The sequence below is a fragment of the Chroicocephalus ridibundus genome, chromosome 1, assembly GCF_963924245.1.
Source record: "Chroicocephalus ridibundus chromosome 1, bChrRid1.1, whole genome shotgun sequence".
Lineage (NCBI taxonomy): Eukaryota > Metazoa > Chordata > Aves > Charadriiformes > Laridae > Chroicocephalus > Chroicocephalus ridibundus.
This window is the reverse complement of record NC_086284.1, coordinates 197,972,459-197,998,030: the sequence shown is the minus strand read 5'-3', so window position 1 is coordinate 197,998,030 and position 25,572 is coordinate 197,972,459. Positions and strand designations below refer to the sequence as shown.

Sequence of the window (25,572 nt, the reverse complement as noted above, 5' to 3'; positions counted from 1 at the left end):
AGTAGGCTCAGCAAAAACTTGCCAACAGAAGGACTGATGCCGACTTTCTTTAAAGCACCACCATCATTCATTCTTCAGCACTTTAACAGGGCCCCAATGAGATATGCACAGCATTTAGTTTGCATTAAATACATACTCTCTCAGAACAGTGCAGAGCCAAGAGCCCCAGAGACCTTGAAGCTTTTCCACGAGGGCAAGCAGGATAACGCATGTGATGATTTTGCGAGGAAAATCTGGACTATCCTCAGGTTGACTATGATCTTCAAGCTGTTGTGGCCTCCCAAAATCCAGAAGGCAGAAGCCGAATTTAATCCTGGGTAGATACCTCTCACTAGCTACACACAATTCAGAATTATTCTCTTACGACGTAGACATGCAAGGCACTTAAAGAATATATGCCTGCCCCAAGCGATCCAAGAATCTCATCTAGACGTAATTAGGAGTAGGCAAGTACTTAGGGAAATTAGTCATTAGTTTGCAAATTCAGACACCGGTCTCTCAGCTACAAGCCTCCCTTTGGTTTAGTTCACTTTTTTTTTTCCCTGCCTTTTGTGGTGAAAGAGCAAAGGGACGATGCTGTACAGCAGCAGAAATTTGGGAGTCCCTGCACAGATCATCCCACAACAATTAGTTTTGTTAGATGATGTAGAATTCTGGAAGAAAATGTTTGGGAAAAAACTATTTCTAAAATTAAACAGAAGCAAACTAAAAGAAAGGCAGAATAGCAGGAACACTCAAAACCAAAAAAGCTGGAAATCCAGGGTGCAGATAGATGTTAGGAAAGAGGGAGGAAGGCAGCAGGGAGAAAGCAACAAATTTTTCTCCTCCCCCCACCCACCAGTTTTGAATTTCAAAATAATATCCAAATGAGCTCCCTTCCAGACAGTGTAATAAGCACAAGGACCCACCTGTAGCAGGCAGCCAATCTCTCCTCCCAAAACCTCTCTGCATTCATTTCAGGCCCAAAACACAAGGAATAGGCAATTAGCAAATGAGAACCTCTGTCTGAAGGCAAGCATACTCAAAATCCCGCTGCCATATGATGTAAATACACAAGTACAGTAATGCCAATAAAGATGTTAAGTGAAAACCACTGCCCTGCCGAGTAGCGGGCTGAACTCGACTTTCTTGTCTCGGATGTGTTTATCGGCCCAGCATAACCGCATCATCCTACTTCTTTTTTGCATAAGGGAGAAGCTTGTAAAAATGCCAGAAGATGCTGGACGTTTCTAGGAGAGACCTGTGGTTTCCCATGAGGTCCTGAGCCTGACTATGGGGTTCCTATGTGCTGCGGTAATGGAAGCTGTAGCACAAGCTTGAGCCACGCTCTGCTGCTGGCCGGGATCCCCCAGCTGACTCAGTCTGCAGCAGGTCATAAAATGCAGGAGACTCCATGTGGTGACAGTTGGAGCTAAAAAAAAGCAGGTATGGCTGTGCTGGGTAATTGGTCGGCAAGCAGCAAACGGCGAGGAGGGCCTGCATGCCAGGAGGAGAAACTCAAGTGCGTGTAACATTCCTTACCTATTACTTCAGCGAGGAGCCGAGACCAGCCCGGCGTGATCCAGGCTGGAAATGGGCCAGGGGAGCAGCTATGCGGATACGGTGAACAGAGGAGAAATCATAAATGACGGGTCTGGGAACGGCAGCCAGGAGCCAACGTCGGGGCACTCACGGCAGTGTCGCCCCTCTCCAGGCTGTAGGTTTTGGGAATCCCTCAAGCAGCAACTGACATGCCCCACGACTACCAGAGGCGAAGGGTACATACACTTTGACTCCAAGTCAGGCTTCAAGCTAACTTCACCCTTTTTTGTGTCAAGCAAGCTCTTTAGTTGGAAGGATGATCTGGAGGGAAAACAGAGACAGACACTGAAGTATTTGGCGCTGTCAAGTTGCACGGGGATATTTCACGCATTTCTTAAAGGGCGTGCTCACTCCTTGGCACACACACCGGGCACTCACTCAGTAAAGATCGATTTTTTAGTCCTTATGGCTTCAGTTTACTTGAAAAAGCTGATCCTGATGCACCCTGAAAGATGAGTGAACAAAAGCAGTCTCGGAGCACGTGGGCCAAGCGAGCTGGGGAAGCACACAAGGCACTTTTGAAGAGGTCCCAGCGCTACGAGCTGCAAAAAGTCCCTCCCGAGCAGGTCAGGCACTGCAGCTGGGATCTCCACGCTCGGAAGTCATTTATGGGTGACTTGGCTGTTCAGACAGATATATCGTAGGTACCCCGTAGGCAGCCCAAGAAGATTGCCTGCTGTTTTTCCTGTCCCCGGGCAGATGACAATGATATCGTGAGGGAGACCCACTTTTGAGGTCAGCTCTGGGAAATGTATTCCTAAAGGATCAGTTCAGCCAGGCAAGAGACGCTCTTAGCTGTTGGCAGTTTGGGAGGATAAGAAACTTCCTAACTCACTTAGAAGCACACATCTTCAAGATTTCTTATCAACAAGGTTTGAAGTAAAACTAAAGCTCAAACAACATGGATAATAAATGAAAATGACTTGTACTCCTACACTCAGCAGGGCCCAGGGATTTTAAACTCCCTTTCTTCCCAATAATGCATTTCTTTTCCTCCTGCTGTGTATCCCAGTATGGGCTACGTGGTTTTGCTATTCCAGAGTAGAAAACCTGTCCTGACAGCTTGTGTTGCCGTGCAGGGGAGGAGGTGGGACCATTTTATACAGTTTGTAAAGATGAGTGTCAAAGAACTGCATTAAAGCAATACTGCAGCAAGCCCAAAGAAATACTAGCAATTATATAGCAATTAATACTACAGCAATTATGGCATCTTGGTGCTAGAAACCTGAAACGCAAGCACACATGGATGGACAGACGCATGGACACACTTCCAAAAAGCCCATTCCAAGGCCTGCTACTTTGTGACTTGAACCCCTGTAGCCAGGGAGTCTGAAAGATCCACAAAAAGAAACATAAACAACGTCTGAAAGTTGCTTGACCAGATATTATTGGCTCGATGGATGACAGTCCCTCTGGAGCCTATACAGCTAAGTTAAGAATGCTGATCTGAATATCCTGGACAGTCACGTAGTTTTCCAGCTGATTTCAACTATTTTAGTAATACAATGTTTGATGGCAACACTTTGTATGTTAAGTCTAACCACAGCTTGAACTGGGTGGACTACTAGGGCAGGAGTAGCCACCAGGAGAAGTTCAGGGCAGTAAATTTGTGCTGAAAGCAACAGCTACAAACCATATGCATTATTTTTTTTTTTGCTAAGGAGCCTTATTTGCTTATGTGAGTATGATGTTCTGAACAAGATTAAAACATGCATGAAAAATAGATTACGAGCAAAAGAAAAGTGAAATAGGAAGTTGAAGAACAGGTAAAACCGGATCTGAACAGTTTCACTTCATTACAAAGGAATTCAGCCCATGGCTTGAGGATAAATGTGGGCAGGATAGCTCTTTTACAAAGAAAAAAAATAAATACCCAAACCTGTCTTACTTAAGGAATTAACTTGTTGACTTTTCCCTTGGCCGTAGGGGTACTCAACATTTTCTCAGTCTGACAAATGAGTTTGTTCAGGGTGTTTGGAAAACTGGCAGATTCACATCTTTTCCCCTCTGGTCAGATGAGATTATTATTATCGCAGACGTTCAGACAAACTCTAAAGTCCCTGTATTCTTTTAAAATTTTTCTAATATACTTTGGGTGGCAGAGGAGCAGAAGGAAGGAGACTAGGGGGAGGGTTTTCTCTGTAATACTACATAAGGCTACAGAGAACTATCAAAAAAAACACAAACTGTCATGACAGAAGGACTAATTCCTTCCCACTATCGCCATGGATCAAAGAGCTCCAAAATTCTGTACTGAATCCTAAAATAAGTGAAACACAGCGCTGGCACTGGTCTGCCATTCAGACATCCCACGCGCATCACACATGAGCAAATCCAGCCTACCTAAACACATCTCTTGGTGGCTATTTCGGAGCTCTAAAGCATCAGCCACAGAAAAATTATCGCATGTGCTCGGTTCCTGCAGCTTCAGGCTTCCAGCATTGCTGCCGCTGCCCTTCGCTCGGCTCCGGCATCTGTCGCTCTCGTTCCTCGGGCTGAGCCTGCTCACGCGAGCGTAAGCGCTCAGCGGCGTGAATCATCCCTGCACAAACTCACCGAGACCTCAGCCCTGACAAGCCCAGATGCTCTCTTCAAGTCAGCTTTGTCCTTAAAGATCTCCAAAACTACATCAGAGCAATACTGTGTAGCTGGTCGGAGTCACGATTATCCCCCTCCGTCCTGACCAACAACTACACCACCACAATTCCAAGCTTCGCCTGGAAGACCTTTTGCTAACCCAAGCCTTTTTTAAACAGGAAATGATGAGCTTTCCCAGCGCAAGTTTTCATCCCTGGAATGAATCAAAACAATGGAGTTTCTGACCAAGTAAAATTTGAACCTTTATCGCCCGAGTTGAAAAGGGTGGCAGATTTATTTTTTAACATCTGCAGTGACCGCAGCAAACCGTTTCAAAAACAACCCTCTGCAAGAATCCTTGAATAAAAAAAGTCATTTCCATTTTGCATTTCACGTAAGTGATAAACAATATCACTCAGGCTCTTAACAGTTCAAGTGGGAGGGTTTTCAAAAGATGCTTTTTTGTCGTTACTACTTGCCACAGTATTTTTAGTGGGAAAAAGCCCAAAATGAAGACAAGGAACTTCCAAGTGAAGCTGCATCAGCAGGAAGTCAGAAAAACTGTCAGAAAATACCTATCAAACACAAATATCATCCAAAATAAAAGTGTCTACAAAACCACTACAGTCCCGTTATGCAAGTCCAAATTATGCATCTCTACTCAAACACCAGTGCCAGCCACTATTAGGCAAGAAATTTGAAAAGCACCTTTTAAAGCACCTTCTCTCTGTTTTTCTCATCCTCGTCTCTCCTACTCTCTAACCAAGTGAACAAACCATGAAATTATCTAGCTCCAAATCAACCCATCCATGCAATTACCTCACATTCCTCTGCAAAGTTTTATTGCCTAACAGGAGAAAGAAATTAAAAGCTTTACTTAGAAAGTGTGATACTTACCAAAAGCCAATTTTACAGACTGAGACAAAACAGCATTGTCCAAATGTACAGAGACCCCATCACTGACCGAAGTCTCTCAGTATGGTTGAAAGGGACTAAAAATCAAATCCACAAAGTTACTCTGTGATCAGAAGTGTTTTAACCTTAATTAGATATACAACAGTGAGGATCTACTTATCCTAAAATAAGGCTCCTTTTCTACCTATCGTGCATAATATAAACAAAACACTTGCAGATTACATTAGACCATTAGCAAATACAATTTACAAATTAAGAAAAACATCAACAACAACAAAAAAAAAAAAACCAAAAAAAAAAAAACTTGCCAGGGTGAAAGAGAGACCTAGGAACCTGAAAAGTGTGATATACATCAGCACTTTCCTTTTTCAAATAAAAATGCAGTGCTAAATCAGATGCAACCAGACAGCTGAATGAGAAGATAGTGTGTTACCAAGAACATGACCAACAGTGACTTCCCTCAACAATTTGGTGTCCACCAGTGAGGAGGACAAGACTAACCACTCCACCTCAGAGGGACTTTGCAGGCTGTAGGCACAGCCGGGCACGGTGACAAGTAGCAGCTCTACAGAGGCAAGGTCACAAGTTGATTCAAGAGGTGGAACACGGAAATGCAGGGTGAAGCCAGAGGTTTTGCAATTTCATGGGTGGCTGAGATTTCCCACCGGATTGCAGCCTCTCCTTGCGTTGAAGAGGAGACATGGATCCCCCACCCACCTATTGCATAGCTGCTCTGATTAGAGGGTTGCTCTTTACTCCCTGATCTTTACTCTCCCTGGTGCTCTGGCACGAAATCTGTTTAACTGTGGATTTGTAGAAACAGAATATACGGCTCCCATTAGAGAGAAGAAAAAAAGCCCACAACAAACCTTAAAAAAGCACAAAGCAAGAATATACCCAATGTCATTTTAAGATACAAGACATATAAGATCTAACACATGTAAGAGAAGCATTTATCAGGAGACATATTTGATTCACTCTACCCTTTTAAAAAAACCAAAAACAACTTTTTTGTCCTCAAGCAAAACTAGCCCCCTGTGAGATGCAGACACTGAGCTATGCTGCCTTTTCCTCTTAAAAAATGCCTGGGAAACAAGTTTTCAGTAGCTCCACAAGCTCCCAACAAAAATACAGATCAGTTTGCATTCTGCAGTCAGTGAATGATTAATGTCATTTGAAATCTAATCAAAAACCCATTGACCATTTAAACATTATAATGGAGCTGACAAGTAGAACATACACTTCCAGCTAAAGGACTTCAATGCATCGCCTTTCTGCTGAGAAAGTCTTAGTTTTCACACAGAAAAGCTAATACCTACAAAGAAGAGAAGACCGGGAAGAAGGCAAAACCATTTAAGATGAATGACTGCAATGTTTCATGCATCTTAAAGTCATGAAAATGTAACGCTTATTTAAAAAGAGATCGTTCAATTGACCGAAATGAGACATAGTTTATTTTAAACATCATGGTATATTTTGCTTCACAGTCTATAGGTGAAACATATCCTACGTTCTCTGCTGCTGTGTAATTATGATTAGATGGTCAGTGTGTTTTTTTTTCTACCAAAGGTTCCCATCCACCACACCCTTGGAGAAACTGGTGCCAGAACTGGTTATGGGAGGGTAAGGGAGCAGGGATCCTGTTGCTAACGGACAGGGAAAATACTGATAAGGTGTTTGCTTACTATCTGTAGGCCTGAGAGATGTCAAAATTGCTCCTCGAGCTGCAGTTCTTGTGTGGTCACCTGGCAGAGGGGTGAAAGCCACAGCAGCATGGCATGAGCACACCAAGCAGGACGAGGAAAATGCAGCTCGTTGTGCACTTTTCCCATGGCAGATGTAGAAACGGGAAAGAATTCCTGTTAACTACAAAATTAGGAGATGAACAGACACAGGAGTGTGAAGGCCACACTCACACAGGGTGCTCCAATGGTTTCCAAGCCATCTGACAAGTGAAAGCAGAATCTAAAACTGCAAACAAACATGACATATGGTACGGCATAAAGTTATGACATACCCATGTACCATGTCTACTGTGGAGATGCCTACTATTAGAGTAGAGTTAAAAATTTGGGTAGTGTGTGTTTTATGCGTGCGTGAAAGGCCCTCCTTTCTTTCCTGCCCCAGGAGGTCCTTCATCCCAGATAGCAGGGAGTATTGACCTCAGCCCTACCCAAGGCTGGCCAGGGTCCCGGACACCCTTCTGCGTCTGATCATTTAATGATCTATAGCATCATTTAAGCAGTAGCACGTTCAGCACAATTCAGGAGAGCAGCGTTGCCTTATATGAAAGAAAGAGATCAGCATGTTTTTCCTGGTAAGGCATTTTACAATTGTCAGTATTAAGCGTTAAAGGTACTTAACTTGACTTGGAGTATACCCATTTCACCATTAGTGATTAATAATGCTACGTGGACTGAGAAAGTATGGTCCCACTCCAACAAAAAGCATCTGCCAAATGAAACAGGGGATTGATTAACATGATGCAAGGCTCCTCTTGGGTGACTCGAGGGCACCGAGCGGCTGCCTGCTTCACCCCGCATTTGAAGGAGCACCAACAAGCAGGGCTGGAACTGCCGCTTTGATCTGGTACCTCCACGTTCTTGCTCTTGAATCAACCTGCATCTGTATTTTTCCTGCTACAGGAAAATAAAAGAGACCGTCCCTGTCTGGAGTATTGCGACATCGCCCCTCTGAAAAGAATGAGGACTGTGTGGCTGGTTTATAACACCGTGGTATCCAGCAGGAAACATGGTTTGAAAGAAAAGAGCATAAAGACAGAAGATCTAGAACAAGACGTACTTGAGTAGTATAATGATGAGGAGCATATGAGTATCAATTAAAAAAAATAAAATCTGTACATATGGGAATGAACAAATGTATGGAAAAATTAAGTCAGAAAGGCAAACTTAACTTGCTTAATTAAATTAATGCCTACACTTCACACCCTCTTTCCTGGCTAGTCAGGCCTGCTACGCTGTATCTAGTTTAGATGCAAATGGAACAAAAGTATTGCTTACTTACTAGTTTATTTCCAACTTCCATGAAATATGAGGGATCTAGCTAAGAAATTTGCAGGAAGGGAACAGGATGGGGGACACGTGGCTTGGCATTCTCTAAAATTTGCTCCAGCCTTCTGGCAGCCTCCCCCTCTTCCTCTTATATTTTACTGGAAATGATCCTTCCAGAGGCTAGTTGGCGTCTACAAATCTAGCTATTAGACACTACTCCAAGTAAGTGAGCCTCATTTCTCTTGCCGGCAAAAGATTTCCCATTTTTCCCTGGCATACTGTACGACGACAGAAAGGCGGCAGACAAAATGCTTTTGCTTGTTTTCCACCCCTAAACTCTCCCGGATGCAGTCCTCCACAAATTATGTGCCTGGAGTTAGCAAACGTAAGCTTTTGGTCGCAGCATAAATTGGCAAGGGTAGCTCTAACCTGGGTAAAGCAATTCACAACTCTTCAGCATCGTTTAATCTAGTTTAATGTCCCAACGTGATATAGTGAGGACTGTAGGCATAAAATTATTTAAGTGAAATGTTTACTCTTGACTAACTTATATCCCCGGATACCTAATTTTTTTCCTGATCATCCATAAAATTTAAAATTTATACTTTGATGGAAAAAGTATACTTTGAAAAAGGCTGTTAATCTAGGCGAGTATATTATAACATATAACGTTACCATATTTTGATAGTATATGCTCATAAAAAACATCTAAGTATTTCTGGACTTTCACCTAGTACAATAGACTCTCTAATCCCACAGAGGTGAATCTGGAAGATCAATAAGGTTTTTGCTGCCTACTTTAATGAATGCCCATAAATAATGAAGGCGGCTTATCTGTATATGCTCCAGAGGGACTGTCATCCATCAAGCCAATAATATCTGGTCAAGCAACTTTCAGACGTTAAATTAGATTCTCTTTAGAGAAGATTCATCAGCTTTTGTATCTCCTCTCCTGTAAGAAACATGGCATCTCCCCCGCTGATCAGCAAAGGAGTTGACAGGAAAATATTCTCCCAACCGTTCAGTATTCTTGTTAGTAGACCAGCAGAGACGAGAATTATGGTTTTGCATAGGCAAAAACTAGACAGAAATCCCCTGGTAGCACCGAGATGCGAGGCAGCTGTGAAAAATAGAGATTGATACTGAGAGCTTACAGTTAGTGAGTTTTAGGGAAAAAGGCCCTTGTTCCCCAAAGGCACTAATAAGAGACTAAAGTGCAATAAGTAATGCATTGAGATGCTGCATAAAATCATAATATTTTTGAAAAGCAAAAGGTGTCCTCCCTCAAGAGATACTCTAATAAAGATATTGTAATTTTCATTTAGTAAATATGAATATACAGAGTTTACTATCATAAAATAATTTACTAAGCTTGGACAAAACATTATTATTTTTTTTTTTAACCTTCACTTTCCCAAATTTTTACTTTCCAAAATGCCCAATTAAGGGAAAAAAAAAAACCCAAACAAACAACAAACAAATATCCCACCCCCCATTTGATTTCTCAGTCTCGAAAGCTGTCTAATGAAGAAGCAATTTATGCCTTTCTTTCCCAATTACCCACTTAAGAGTCAGAAGTTTAATTTCAGAGTAATCTTCATTTAAATCAAAATGCACCTGCACACAGGGCTGCACATACTAGAAGAGACTGACAGTTATTTTGGTGTATTTCTTTAAAAATAATAAGAATTAAAACTACTATTTTTTTTATTAGTGTTTATAAAGTCAAATGGCAGCACTTACGTTTTAACAATAAGCAATAAAGAGAACATCGCTTTCTGATGACTACTCTGAATTAGCAACAGTGCTGAACATAAATATTTTATTCCAAAATGCTTATACAGCCTGTGGTTTACAGCACAAGAAAGCTGCACATTTTTGGTTGACCTTTGATAATCAAATCACGGTATGTTAATTTTGATATATATTTAATACTATTTCTACTTGCGGAAATACTCATCATAACATTTCGTTACAAAACAAAAAAAAAACCCAAAAAATGTTCCAACTTAATCATAGGCCTATGATCATGAGGCTGGCTTTGTAGTCTGCCGTTACGCATTTCTCTTTCAAGTACCGTTAGAGATAATCTGTTCTTAATTTTCACATCAGCAACTGCAGTAGGTTTCTACCAGTCCTTGGAAGAGAAACTACAACCTGAAAGCAGGTTTAGGCCACTGAATGGCAGCACGCTTTTTTAGAGTATTCTGTTTTCTCAGCAAAGCAAAAATAAGCATTAAAAAGTGCGAACTTGCACTCTATGCATTCAATTTCAGTTGGACATGAATTCAGATTGCCGTTCTAAATCCAAATCCACTTGGAACAACCATTCTGCTTTCCTGGTTTCCAACATCGTCTTGCAAATTCCCAGCTCCAGGAGTAATAAGATCATGGGAACGTCAAGCATTTCTCCCTCCTTCTGAAACTCTCCTCCCTCCCTGCTGAAGGAACTTTGTCATTTTCAGAAGAGGTGGTAAATGATCCCCAAGGTCCCCAAAAGAGAAACAAATAAAAGTAACACTAATTCAGGGTAGTTTCTTTCCAGGAGGGTGGCTCTGTATTATTGCTCAGTCTTATAAAAGGTTTACTTAAGTCCCAGCTCTCCTCCTTTTCACATGGTGTGATAGCTTCATTACCAAAATGCCAAAAGATGCCCACCTTTCCTGTATAAGAGTACATGTTCAAAGGTGCTCTTTCTGTTTGGAGCATTTCTGAGTACTCCCTTTTGGCCATGAGCATCTGGACTTTACTGAATAAATTTTAATAATTTCATAGAAGATATAAGAATATATACTTGCACATATTTAAGGACTGCTCATAATTTTTTTACATATGAGATTTTTTCACATCCAAAAACGTGTTTTAAGCATGGTGTCAAGGGTTAGGCTGGGATGGCCACTAAATTAATGTGTTTAATCTCTAACGTGGAGGGGCAGGGAGGAAGAAGGAACCTCACTTCATGGCCTAAGATTTAACCCCAGCATGCAGTTAAAAATATATGGAAGCTGATAATTTATCAGAGCACTTCCCTCTGTTCCAGGCTGCCTTCCAAAGCATCATTTCATTAATAGGTTATTCTTGAAAAAAATCATTGTAAGTCTTAAAAGAAAGCTGAAGGTTTTTTTGACATTAGCTTGCTCAGCTAACGAGCTAACATTCCCTTTCAATTAATTCTCTAATTTGGCCAGGCAGTTAGTAGATATATACATCTTCATATTACCTGAGACGCCTTTCAAATTATTCCTCTGTATTTATACTATTTAAGCCCCTGCAAGCCACTGACCTGACGTTGTTTTTAACCACTTGTTGCCCTTTCATCTAGTTTAAATATAACAAGCTTTAAAAACAAAACCCACACACAACACACCCAACCTGCCACTTTAATAGATGCAGTTCTGAAGCTAGCAAAGGCCATGAGGAATTATTATCAACACTAGGTTGATCTTTTCATATAAAAGCCAAGGTGAGGTTGCATTTACATCCATTACAGATGTGGCTACTGAACTGCAAAGAGAAAAGGACTGAGGCACAAGGAGAGCAAACACGGTATGAGGGCAGCAAACCCCTTAACCCATATTGGTGGGGGATAGTTGTGCCAGGATCAGATACAGAGGAAAAGAAGCATGGCCAGCAGGTCGAGGGAGGTGATTCTGTCCCTCTGCTCCGCTCTGGTGAGACTCCACCTGGAGTACTGCCTCCAACTCTGGAGTCCTCACCACAAGAAGGACATGGAGCTGGTGGAGTGGGTCCAGAGGAGGCCCATGAAGATTACAAGAAGGATGGAACACTTCTGTGCAGGCAGGCTGAGAGACTTGGGGTTGTTCAGCTTGGAGAAGAGAAGACTCCAGGAAGACCTTACAGCTGTCTTCCAGTATCTGAAGGGGGCCGACAAGAAAGCTGGAAACGACTTTTTAGCAGGGCATGTAGTGATAGGATGAGGGGTAATGGCTTCAAACCTGAAGAGGGGAGATTTAGATTAGGTATCAGGAAGAAATTTTTCACTATGAGGGTGGTGAGGCACTGGAACAGGTTGCCCAGAGAAGTTATAGATGCTCCATCCCTGGAGGTGTTCAAGGCCAGGCTGGATGGGGCTTTGAGCAACCTGGTCTAGTGGGAGGTGTCCCTGCCCATGGTGGGGGGGTGGGAACTACATGATCTTTAAGGTCCCTTCCAACCTAAACCATTCTATGATTCTATGAAAATACAAACAGAGAGAAGAGCGTGGACAGAACAGGGCCAGGATGCAGTAAGGAGCCGGGGTTAATGAGATCCTGCAGGAGGTTGTGAGGAAGAGCTGAGCAGCCCAGGGAAGAGAAAAGCCCCATCCCAGCTGCAGGAGGTCCCTGGCACCTGACAGTGCCCATGCAGGCCGCTCCTCCTCTCACCATCTTTCCCTCCATGTCCCCCAACACTGGAGAGAAGCCATGGGCAGTCAGAATTGTCCCTGGTCCAGCTCTTCGTCTGGGGCATGGCTGGCACGGAGACCCCGCCAGACCTGCTTGCTCCCTGCCTGTGCAGTGCTCCCTACAGTGCCCTTTTCTGACCAGCCAGCTGCCTCCTCTCTGCATATATTATTTTCTTTACACCTATGCAGTTGACCCAAAGTGTATGAATTCGGTGTTGAAGTAGGTTTCAACTCTCCCACAAGGGCTGTCCCACTGCAGGCCTGAGAGTCTTCTCAGCTGCCTTGCTGCAGACAGACTGTTGACTCTACACCAATGCTACATCATACCTATCAAGTTTAAAACAAACCCAGCTGTCCCTGAAGGGCCAGGTGATTTATGTGCATTAACAACCTTGGAAATACATTTTAAGAGCCGGCAGGATCCCACAGATGCCTAAAAGTCCTTCTGCCTCTCAGCTGTGCTCCAACTTTGGAGCTATGGAGCATGAGTTCAGCATCGCAGTCACCCCCAGGAAGCTTCACCCACATGCTCCCCCCAACAGACAAGACTGTATTCAAAATCAACACCCCAGAAGCAGAACCAGCAGGTTATGCCAGTTGCATTTATCATCCACAACTGTGACGCCACAGCCTAAACTAATCACACAGACAGGCACTTACTCTGTATCTTCCAAAGTCAACACAGGCTCCAATTTTTAAAGAAAGCGTTTTGATCTTCATAACTTCCCTCTCCACCCAAGGCATCCTGAACACGCTGTAAAACCATCATCACATTTATCCCAGATCCCTTTGTACTTATTTTTTAATAAATGTAAACCACATACAGAAAAGTCCCTGGTCTGTGCCCTAACTTTTCCGGCTGCTCAGAGGGAAGCAGCAGGCTTAAGAAGGCAGTAAACTGGAGCACGCCATTCTGCGCAGGGACGTATTGCACAGCCTTATCAACTTGCATCTTCTAGGGATGGCTGCATAATATATTGCAATTTAGGTTTTACAACTGGCAAACTAATGCGCCTCAACCTGAAAACAGCCTCTCTCTTGTTTGTACAGTACATTTACTTCATTATGTCAATTAAAATAATCCAGTTCTGTCAAGAACCTCAAGGTGACCGTAAGCACGCTAAACCCATGGTTTTGGTACAATTTTGGGAATGCCACTGGTTAAGCTATTGACTGCTAACAGATGCAACATAAAGAAAATGATATCCCTTGGTAGCAGTAAAGGAGCAGTAGAAACACACCATCTAAAAGTAAAGCTTAAAACGTTAAATATATATTGGGACTACCTGTTGAGATCCCAAGATTTATTGGGGTTTTAAGAACCTTCTCCTGAGTAATCACCTTCTCAGGCTGGAAAAGAAAGAGCCCTCTCAAAACGGAGATAACCTCTCTCACTCACTTGTAACAAAGAAGGACATACCATGTCAAACACTGAACACCACCAGAAAGAAAAACAAGCCCAAGAAGAATAGCATCTGCTTATCTTCAGACGCCTAAAGATTTTCTGGGGCTTCACACTAACTCAAGTAGATTTTTATCCTTCTTCCCTTTGTTTGCCTCCCTGACTTTCATTTTCCCTTTTCTCCTCCCGCACCATATTTCACCCTTTTATAACCGTGCGCAAGGTTGGCATCCTCTCTGCTCCTGCCTCCGCTCTGCGGCGCGTGAAGCAAACCGAGCAGCTGGGTAAAGATGAAAAGTACCCCTAGCTTGTCCCACAGCCACCCCCATTTTCTTTTCCTCTGCATGGAAACCCATCCATCAGCTCATGATAATGTGGTTTTACTTCTGTACTGTGTAGTTGCTTCAAGGGTTTGGGGTACTGTCCCTCAAGGGAGTTTCTGCAGCAATGTTTTTCCAAGCCTTGTTACCATTCTTTTTTTATTATTATTTTTTCCCTCCATAAGCTTTCTTACCTTTTGCTGTGTTAAGTAAATTCATAAACACATCAAAGTTAAACAGACATTGCAGATACAACAGTTGGTATACCGGTAGCTATGCAGGAGAATATTACCCTCAGATGATTACTTTGATAAAACCAAATTGGTCCGCCCATTACAAGGATACATGTTTTGAATTACAAATTAAAAGACACAGTAAATGATCGATTTCTTGATATACAGAGAAGATACGAACAAGGTGGTCTGCAGCTCCAGAAAGAATTACTTCTCTTGTCATTCCATATATTCTCCCTTGCTCTCATTTTCCAAACCGAAGCAAACAAAACAACAAGGACAGCTGAACTGAATTAGTGAGCGTCCAAAAATATCCAGCCCATCTTTCTTAAACACACACAAGAATGTTTCTAGTTTGCCAAAAGAGAAGCAGTATTTTTAATACTGCTGCCCTCAGAGAAGCTGCCTCTTGGCTGTCTGAATTACAAACTACTGTCTTAGGCAGATAAAACAAAGAATATGTGGAAATACAGCCGTGTATAGAACGAGTAACACAGGAATCAGTCTCTAGCCATCTCTACTCTGTTCCATGTCGTGCTTTTACTAATTTTTATTCAAACCAATGGCCTGTAAAGTCAACAGGATTTTGCCTGAGTAAAATCTCAGCACTTAGCCTGGATTTTTTTTTTTTTGTTTTGTCTGGAGTTTGCCTGTCTGGAGTCACCTGCAAGATATTTTTACCTTCCAAGACCGAGTTGAAATTTTTCCATTGGATTAGTGGCAGAGGAGACAGCAAAGAAAATTTCTTATTAATAGCAGAAGCGACAGGGGAAGAGGTGGGGGGGGAAGCATTACAGCTGACAGCTTGGAAGTGATACACTGTTTATATGCTTTTCTTAGCACCCATTACAGGTTTCACCGAAGCATAGCTTCTCTCCATTGGGGTAAACTTCAAGCTGAGGAATGCAAGGGAAACAAAAATTCTGGAAGCACTAGTCCAGTTGCAATCCAGACGTTAACATCAGAAGAAACTAATCTCATGTGGTGTCAGGGTCCAGTGAAGACATATTTGAAATACTGGGCCTAGCCACTTCTTTACAACAAAAACGTAGCCAAGTTCCCAAAAGCTGCAGGAATCCTCACCATTGCAAACTATTCTGGGAGCCAGAGCAGTGCGTGTTTAGGCCATATACTGAGTATTTACAGAACAAAAATCTTTTTTCACCAACTTCAAAGGGAGTTAGACATCACGTATGGGTGGTTTAAACTGGAAGAAGTCCATGCATAAAGAAGGGAGAACTTCTTTGGTTGGCCATCATCATGGGACTTCCCTCGTGCAGGAGGAGATTAAAAATAGAACCACCTAGACAAGTAACTACAACGTGTTGCATTTGGAGATACCTTCTCACGGATAATGCACACGCAAATGAATTAAGCAAGGGCCTTTGTTGTTTCTATACTGTGATCATTTCTGTTTTTAAATGCCTGGGCGGTGTTTGGAAACTCTGGGCGAAAGGTAACTTGGTAGAGTGACAAATAGATTTGGACTTTGAGGTAGGGCAGGGCAGGGCATTAAAATAAAGCCGAGTGGTACCTTCCTACCATATAAATGTAGATAGGTTTGGAGAGGGAAGAAAACAACTACACTGGTGTAGGCTGAACTAAGGAAGGATTTGCATGTTTCTTTTTTTTTTTTTTTTAAGCAAAAAACCTTCAACCATTGCATCTTCTTGTTCTGTTTTGTTTCCTTGCCCACCCAAACACACAGTTAAAAAACACAGGGAAGCCATACAAGGCTCGTTGGGTAACAAGGCAGGAAAGGTCAAACAACAGCGGGCACTCAGAAGCCACCCCTCCAACAAATTAGCCAGGTTTATAGCTTTGTAGGACTCCTCACAGGGATCCTGATGGCAGGGCTGTTTGCCAGGCCTGGGGAAGGAAGATCAAAGGACACAGGCACTTGGAGAGAAGGGCAGCGTTGAGCGAGTTCAGAAATGCTGCCCTGCGCCTCCAGAGAAACAAGCTGGCTGGCTGGGAGCACCACTATAGGAAAAGCTGCACCATCTGATAAAAAAAGGCCACAAGCAAGCCAGCTCGGCCTGAAACATGGGGTGAGGATCCCAGCTAAGGGAAACGCGCACACAGCTCCCTTTTTTCTCTGTTTAAGTGCAAAATACAATTTTGCACATTTAGGCAACTGAATTAGCGATAGTCTTGGGAAGGACTTTTCCACTCACTCCAGCCAGCTGTTAAATGAGACTCTGGAGGGGAAAACTCGACAGGTGCCCACCCCCTCAGACCTGCTGGGACCCCCCCCGGGCAGAGCCCAGGGGGTTGTCACCCCACAGAGTCCTGCCTTCAGGGATGCTGCATTGGAGGATGCATTTGAGCAGAGGTGCCAAAACTTCCCACCTTATCCAGCACCCAGCAAGAGCCTGAGAGAAGGAAGGGATGCAGACGGTTCAGGAAACAGTCTTCCTTCAGAAGTGAAAAGCAACAGATCAAAGCTTACTCCTGCTGCTGCTCTGTCCCCTGTATAAAAAAAAAACCCGCCTGCAGTCATGAGTCAGAGCCCTTTTAAATAACGTGCCTATCACTTTGGAAAAGTGCATTTCAGTGCTAAATGAATAAAGGTATTAGCTTTATTCATTTTTATATATATATCTCTCACTAGGTGATGCATAATTAATTAATATCAAACACATGCAATGCAGCTCTGGAAAGCTTCCATATGAAACAAAATTGAAAAGGCTGAGAATATTTAGTTAAGAAAGAAAATGAATAAAATTAAATGATAAACAATATAGACCCAAGCACATCAATTCACCTTGTAAAAATCCTCAAACTAATAAAAAGAAAATACATTTTGAAAAGAAAATACACTGCACAAGTGACTGACACTGTCATCAAGGCCAGTAAATACAACACGACGGAGACAAAGATGGGGCATTTAGTGGCTGGCAGAAAATCCCACACAAAGATAGCAGGAATTTAACCAAAAGCACAAAGCTGGTTAGAGGACTGAAACTTAGACATCACTGGGGCTTCGGACAAGCTCTTTCTTGAAGGGGTAGTTGGAATAGTACCATATTATCACTGCCCCCCAACACTCACCACACCCTGACCCAGCACAGACAGGGTGGGAAGCACACAAAAGCCCCCCATGTCATTTTTCCACAAGGTCATTTCTTTGCTCTATCAAAGAAAGTATCTCTTTTTACTGTAATTCTCCTTGAGCGCTGCGGTTGGTAAGAGTTCTACCCAAGTCAGCTCACGGCACTCTGGGTGGCTGCAGACCTGGCACCGAAGGGACGAGGATGGCTCAGCCGTTCTGCCCATCCGGCTCTGCCTGCCCACACCGATGTCCCCCAGCAGCCCAGCTGCTTTAGCCTGATAACCACCCCGTTACCTCATGCATGCTCCAGAATATCATGTACTTTCACAGAAAAACAATATGCAGCGCTGTGTGAGACTAAACAGAGGTGGACAACTGCACTGATATGGAGGGAAAAATCCTTTGTAATATATTACAGATATACAAATTGTTACCGTCCCCTACATTTTCCATCCTTGCCTTCTGTACAAACCATCTCTAGCACAAACAACTTTTCAGAAGGCCACCCACAGCCCTAAATACAAATTCATGGAAGGCAGGAGTCAAAACTACTTTGATCTTAAATAGTGCATCCCATTTTCTGCTTTATCATAACAGTGCGAAATATAACGTAGTCTCAAAAAGTCAATTTGCACCGAGTTCCCCAAGCATAGCAGCGAAAAGGCTAATGTTAGAGAAGAATAATCTGTTTATTACATGTATTTGGTAAAGCTTTCCCAGCACTGGTGTGCAATACTTTTAAGGAAGGGGATGCGAACAGCCTATTTTTGAACCACTTCACCAGATTCAGTTTTAGTCTGAATATTCGAACTTTAAAGCAGTCTTCTTGCATCCAAGCAAGTAAAAACCCCAAATCCAGAGTAGGGGGTGCAGAGAGGAGAGAGGACCTCACAGATCTACTTTGCCATGTGATCTGGATGCACAAGTAAAACAGTTTTGGGACCCTTTTTGTTTATTTTTAAATAGAAACACAGTAGAAGACATACAGGTCCTTCCTTAGCTGTGCTATTCATTGCTGAAACCGAAATGCTGGAGCCCATCTTTCCTAAAATGCTGTAGCAACAGTGTGGAAATAGCTCTCGCAGTGAGCCAACTAACTTCTCTTTATCAGCCGAGAAAACCCGGCACTTGGAGAATGCAATTAATCTTCTCCAAGGTGGAGAGCTCAAGGGCTGCAGTGGATAACGTTCCAGAAATGTCCATTTTTCCTCTACTGATTAGGAAGTAAGTCCAAATTTTTCAGTTTCTGCTTCATTTGTATTTTCACCAAGAAGTGTTTCATTCCATTCATGAAGAAAAATAAGCAAAACTCTCATCACTCCCAAACTGGAACGTTCTTGTCAAAGAATTTAACACATTACACCAGCAAGATTTAGGAGACTTGATGTGAAAGAACGCAAGTAGGCAGCAATAATGACAAAAGGGTAGCTTGACAGCTTATTGACTGAGAATGGCTTTCACATCAGGAGGAAAAGAATAAACATCATTTTTTGTGTGGCAGATATGAAACATGCAGTACTATAAGTAACTATACAGATGGCTGACTCTAGAGCAGTCCTTATGGATAACTGCAGGGTAACAAATAAATTTTAAACCATACAATGCTTTTTAAGCAATTTACAGGCTTCTGTTTCTGCATTCTGTATTCCATACATAGAACAAATTAATTTGGTTTTATCCCAAACTTGTGAATATTGCAAAGTCTAAAGTCAAATTTCAGCATGCCTGTCACCAAAAAGAAGTAAGATTGCAAACAATAAGCAGGAACATCAACAAAAGAATCCGACAGGATAAGTTCTTTAAATGAAAAATAATAAAAAAAAAAATATCTTTTTTTTTCATAGATATTCTGGCAGAAAAGGATGGGGATAAAGATCCCTGGCACATTCAAAGAGTCAACGGGGTTTATGTTCTTAAAAGCCTGTAGGTCTGGAGTAACAGACTGAATACTGAGACCATGCCTGAGCTGCCATCGGGATACACAACTGCAACACAGGTTGCAACAACCTGATGCTCCAAGCTCCAACTTTAACCCGACTTGGTTAAAGCTGAGCTGAGGACTGGCAGCGGGGAGCCAGAGCAGCGCAGCTGCAAAGCTTCCCGCTTCCCCGACATTTATGCTTAACCTAAGAGCTTAGTTACTCCCCTCCTTGTGTTTCAGGGTACAAACACGTTCTTCTCTGGCACCAGTAGGATTTGAACAGGTCCCCCAACTTTTCAAAGTAGCAGGCAGCATCCAGCTCCTCAGGTTGGCTTCTGCAGCCCTTCTAAATCCTGTGATTTAAGTTCTGTATGAACTAACAGGCTTGAGGTGACGTTCTCAGACTTCCTCTCATTGCAACCCCCTCCATCCACTACCTTATGGCAACGTTTCTATTTCACATGAACGCATATGAAGGCTGGCAAGGACAAGGGAATGAGGGAATTTCACACATCGCTAAGAGTAACACGAATGCTGTGGAAATGCTCAAAACCAGCAGGAGACTATTTAGAAAGTTGACAGAGGAAATGGTTACAGCTAGACAGAAGAGTTAAGGAAAGCAAACTGCCTTTCTGTATGGTATATAATTGATCAGTCTGACACATTGAAGAACAAAACTTTGTAACAGAAAGGCAGGAACAGAAGGAGGTAGGAACAGGATGGACAAGAATGTTACAGGGCACTTCAAAGCAGCGACATTTCTGCTGGGTAGGGCTTGAGTGAGTGCAACTTTGTGGAAACTATGCTAGCTGACACTTAGCCATGAAAGAAAACTATTTTTCGTACTTGGGACAGAAGAGAGAGTTGATTTGTCTCTCATTTAAAGATGCTGTATGTCATACCGTGTAACATGCCATAAAAGAGGCAAGGCACAGGAAGAGACCGGAACGGTTTTGTCAAGCCAAAACTACCTCATTAGGAACTGAGAAGCAGCGGGGCTCGGAGCCTTTTCAGAGGGATGGGACTTTGCTGGACTCTGAACTCAAAATCTTATCCTTGATCCCCCAACTGTTCATCTGCCTCATGAGCTTTAGATGAAGGCCACTACCAGCACTGTAACACTACAGACACTGGTGTCTGTTCAGGGCACTGAGGTGTTCTTTGTCAATATAACATATATTGAATAAATGAATAAATAATAGTTACAGGTTGGTGTATAAACAAGACTCCCACTGAATTTCCATAAGGTCTTACTTTTCTCTCCATCTCTCCAAAAATTACTATATCTTCAAGCTGTTACCAAGGGATGCATAGTCCGTTTAAAGAACAAAACACATTGGTGATCCATGACCTAGACTAAAATTGAACAAATCTAAATCTGGAAGTGAATTAATATAAACCATTTTGCATCAAGACTCAAGGGACTGGAATCACACAGAAGGGATTTTTTCCTTTTATAGTTTTGCTGCTACTTTTTGGCAGTTACGAACAAAGAGCCATCCTTAAACAGAGCGCTTGGAGAGCATCTTTAAGCAGGCTCTTTCATTCCTGTTCGGGAACCTGAACAATAGGAACTGCGATAAAAGCAACTTCAAGTCACAATAAATACATTGTTCCCATTTAATTAATGTTTTCCCAATACAATCGGTGTGTAAGAGGTCAGAGGAACAGAAAATTGTATACTGTAGAGATCACGCTGTCAGGTAGCACATTAAAAATATTAAAAATGTTTTCCATGACTGTTCCACAACATACACTGAGATGGGACTAGCAGAATACCACGTGCACTAACCAATTCTTTATAAGTGGGAAGCTGAACCCTGTAATCTCTTTATCATCCTGTCAGTGAGTTAATGGTCATTACCATGAGCAGATTCTTATTTTATCAAGCAAGTCAAGGCATCACTGGTGCTTTTCATATGATAATACTGATGCTTTACACCACAATTAAAACGAGTACAAATTTTTTAGCTTTGCCTAGGCTTAGCTGCAACCTTTCAACTTGCAACCACCACCTTGAAAGTGTTATCAGAGACACTCGTGTAGTACACTGTTCTCCTTATGACCAAACCCCTCTTTCTCTCATTCCCTCTCCTCTAAATAAAAGGCTTAGAGGTGGAAACAATAGAGGAAAGTGTTAGCTGAGAAAAACCCTGCCTACACATAATGTAACGTGACCATCAGAGCTGAGCAACCAGAGCTTAACATGTGTTTTTGTTCAAGATTACCAAAACTCCAATGAATGTTCCTTTCCTTTATCAGCACTAAAAACATTCTAACAAACATCCTCATGTCAACAGTTAAATATTTTCAAAACAGAAATCTCCCACTGGGCTTTGTTTGTAATCAGCAAAAAGTTGTTTTGCAATATTTTGCCTTCCAGCTCCCCTCCCCCAAACAACAACCATGACCATTGCTGATTTCTTTCATTGCTAGAAATGTTTTACTTTGTCCAAACAAGCATAGAAATCAGTTTTCGTACAAATATGCGATGAACTCAAGAGTTAAGACTTTTGCCCAGGTGAAAGATATCCTTGTGTAATTAAATTGGATGGTAGTGGTGGTTTGGTTTTCAAAGGATCCTTCTAATCCTACCACTAAATAAAAAAAATAAATCAAAAACTGGACTGCAGCTAAGTGCAAGGACATGTAAAACAGAACTGAGACCACGCAGGGCAGTGTTGATCTTGGAAACCAAAAGGAATTCTATTAAAAGTTCAATGATCTTCAGAGGTGACTCCCCCAACCTCATGATTTTCTGTGTTATCTCAGGACACCTCATGTACAACAACATGAAAAAAAGAAATAGCTGTGTCTCAAGTCAACTTCTGCAATATCTCCAAGATAAGTGTTCCTATTTCTTCTTTTTAACTGAAAATCTAGTGAATTAGGGAAGGGGGAGAGAGTACAGGGAAGGAATAGCTTCCCTCAGAGGAGTACTCCAAGCTCATGTGCACTTTACAGTAGTCTTTTGTCAGGACAGAAAACCCATTCACCATGTAAATCTATTAAATATGGGAGTTGATGAAAGACAATGAGAGCGCTGGAAAAAAAAAAAAAAAAAAGTAGGCTGTGAATGCTGCCAGCAGTCCCTGTTTGCACTGATGTCTCCTCCTGAAGGGAGCTAAGTCCCACACCATGGGCTGCCCGTCCTCGATATACGTGAACATCTGTGTTGCACCTACCCGGGGCCAAAAGCAAACCTGTGACTGGTGGAGGAAGGTTCTTTGCTACAGTGCCATTCTCCTCCACAGCCGTTCCTCTTCACAAAACCATATTTAATTGGTATCAACCCAGGTACTGCCAGCCAGCAAGACACAACGTTAACAACCCATATGGTAATCTCCTACGTATAAAGGGGGAAGCTGAAGCCAAGATTTTACAGTATGATTAATGATTTCTGGGTGCACTGTTCAAGTTACTCCGAAGAAATGCTGAGTTCAGCTTCTGGAGAGAAAAAAAAAAAAAAAATCAGGCTCCTTTAACAACTCTTAAGCTAAACCAGCTTTGGGTTGAGGTACCCAAATCACTGGTTGCTTTGGGACAGTTGCCACGAGGCCCTCGAGAGAGCTACCTTGGGAAATGAATTAAGCCACAATACATCAGATTTAAAACTTGGCGTCCTTGCTTCAGGTCGCTCTTCGATCTTTGCTCAGCCAGCCTCTGTGGGTGGGGTAAACGTGCATTTAGAGATGGGGGAAAAAAAAAAAAAAAGGTCTTTCCTGAGGGCCTGGGCAGGCGAGCAAGTTTCCATGAGTTAAGCAAGGGCGTGAGCCCACGGGCGTGCTGCGACGGCCCCGGTGCATGCTCTTCCCCTACGGTACACACCAGGTATCCTGTTGTGAGCACGCCCGCGGTGGGTACCATCACCATCCCTGTTGTAGCTCATCCTGCAGCCATTGCCACGTGCTCCAGCACATCCTTCTGCAGGGGCGAGAGGCCAGCCAGCTGCCCCACCACTGCTCCCTGCTCCTAGCCTCTTGGCTAGGCCACGACGTGCTTCTCACATACCACCGATTGTTCAAACATCGGTCAAACACTGTTCGCACCCCAGGCCACAACAGCTACAGCTTGGTCTTCACGTAGGCCTTCTCTGTCCCTCTTCTCTCCATCTGTGGTCCCCAAACCCAAGACCATCTTTTGGCCTCTGGCTTACCTGCAGCTGCTCCTCTCTGAGCCATCAACCAGCATGGATGGCCACCAGCTGCATCATCCAAGCTGGCAGCCACCCTGGTTGAACATATCCAACATGGCAGCTGTCCTCCAGCGACAGTCCCGTGGTACCCAAGTGCCCACCAGGGCACTGGCTGACCTCAACTACCCTTGCTTCCCTGGTGGACTGAGGGCCCAGAGAGAGCTGATAAGCACCTTGGCGGGGCCTGTGGACATGTAGAGATAAAGACCAGGTCTTTTTTCACACAAAGCCAACAGATAAATTGGCAGAAAAAGACAGAAAAACAATTTGGACAGTGTTATGAGTCTCTGTTCAAAGGCTATCCTGCTGAATCCTGCTGAAAGGGGATTTAAGGGAGCATATGACAGCTAGGAATAACTGTCTCAGCCCAATGAAGTTCAAGTCTTCCCCTCTCCTGACATCTAATATGCCCCCCTGCCCCGAATCAAGCTGTGTGTAGGGGCCATATGAGATAGCTACACTGGTTCTACCGCTCCTGGGGACACTCCTGCACCAAAAAGATGCTGACAGCAAGAAGCAACGCAGGTCACCTCCTCTGTCCTGGCACTGCCTGAGTACCAGCAGGCAACAGAATAAGATGCATCTTTTGTCTCAATATTTAACTGCTTTTAGACCTTCGATGTGTTTACAGCTCAGCCTAAAACACCTGAAAGGCATCAGTTTGTGTACTAGGCACACTGGAACCATTCAGCAGAACCTAATTTTACAGGTGAGATGAAGCTCAGCCTTCTTTCCACACTCACACAAGACACACATCCAGAAGTAAAAAAGGCAATCCTTCATGTCCTTTTGCTAACCAAAGGTGCAAATCAAATGGCACTGGCAGACTGTTCTCCTTCCTCAGCTCAATAAAGAGTTTCCATGCAGGAAAGGTCTTATGTGCCCATTGAATTTTTTCTTCCACAATATGCTGTTAAACTCTCAATTAGAAAACAAAATAATAATTAAAAAAAAAAAAAGTACTATTGCACTGGCTGTTTCCATGCACTGGTCAAGAACCTTCATCGTAGCCACAGTACCTGTAGTGCAACTATCCACCTAAGAGAAACCTAAATTCCATGGAATTACTGCTGCAGCGTTGAAGTGCGTAAGCTGCCAAAGCATTCAGGAAGTTAATAGATTTGTTTATGGACTAGACAAGGCTTAATTAAACCAGGCAGCTCCAAAGAACAGTAAATCCTCTCTTCTCCTGTCTTCCCCTCCCCCCCTTTTTTTTTCCTACAGTATCTTTCTCCTAGTGGCTTTCCTCTTCCTAATAATCCCATCACAAATGACAGATATGTTATCAGCCATCACTGGGATTTGACACGTTCTTAATACCTGTCATGACAGCTCTGAAGTCTGCGTGCTACCCCATTGTATTCCAAGGCATTTGCGGGAGGTAATGGACACATCAAATAGCAGTCAGTGGCTCTGCTTTATGGGACTGCTGAAGGCTTGCAATATAGAAGTAGATGCTTAAAAAAAGCTAATCCATGATTATTCAAAATTACGCAGAGAATAATTAAATATAAACCAGCACAAATAGCTTTTGTACTTTCTATGCCTATGATCATCTTGGCCACACTGTAGAATTTATCATTATATATTTATTGATAAGAATGCTTTAATATTTAAGAAAAGGTACCAGTATTGGTAATAGTGAAGATCACATTAATAATCCAAGGTCTTCATTGAAAGGTTCAAAGTATCATACTCATGCTGGCAACGTGGCAGTGTATTGCTGTGCCCCTGTAGAGTCTCTCCTGGTTCCTTGGGTCTCTGCTTTAACAGTGAATCTGATGCAGAAGCCAGGTGCAAGTCAAGGCTATAACCAGAGTTAATGTGAACGTTAACATTAATTCACATGTTAATTCCCATTAACGGGTGAACACCTGAATTGATATGAAGACAATGGGACTGTGAAGTGTGTCATTCACAGTAATTGTCAATACTGTAAAGCCGAAGACGAAACCGT

General features: G+C 42.8%; 1 protein-coding gene across 5 annotated transcripts in view; it reads right to left on the bottom strand.

Annotated features, from left to right (window-relative positions):
- PLXNB2 (plexin B2) overlaps positions 1–25,572 on the bottom strand; it is a 260,188-nt gene that overhangs the window by 147,557 nt on the left and 87,059 nt on the right. The window contains exon 4 of one of the 5 annotated variants that reach the window (XM_063323328.1): positions 1,522–1,842. The exons of the other annotated variants lie outside the window; for them this stretch is intronic. The gene's annotated coding sequence lies outside the window, so the exon portion shown is untranslated. The remainder of the gene's footprint in view (positions 1–1,521; positions 1,843–25,572) is intronic. 5 annotated transcript variants of the gene reach the window in all.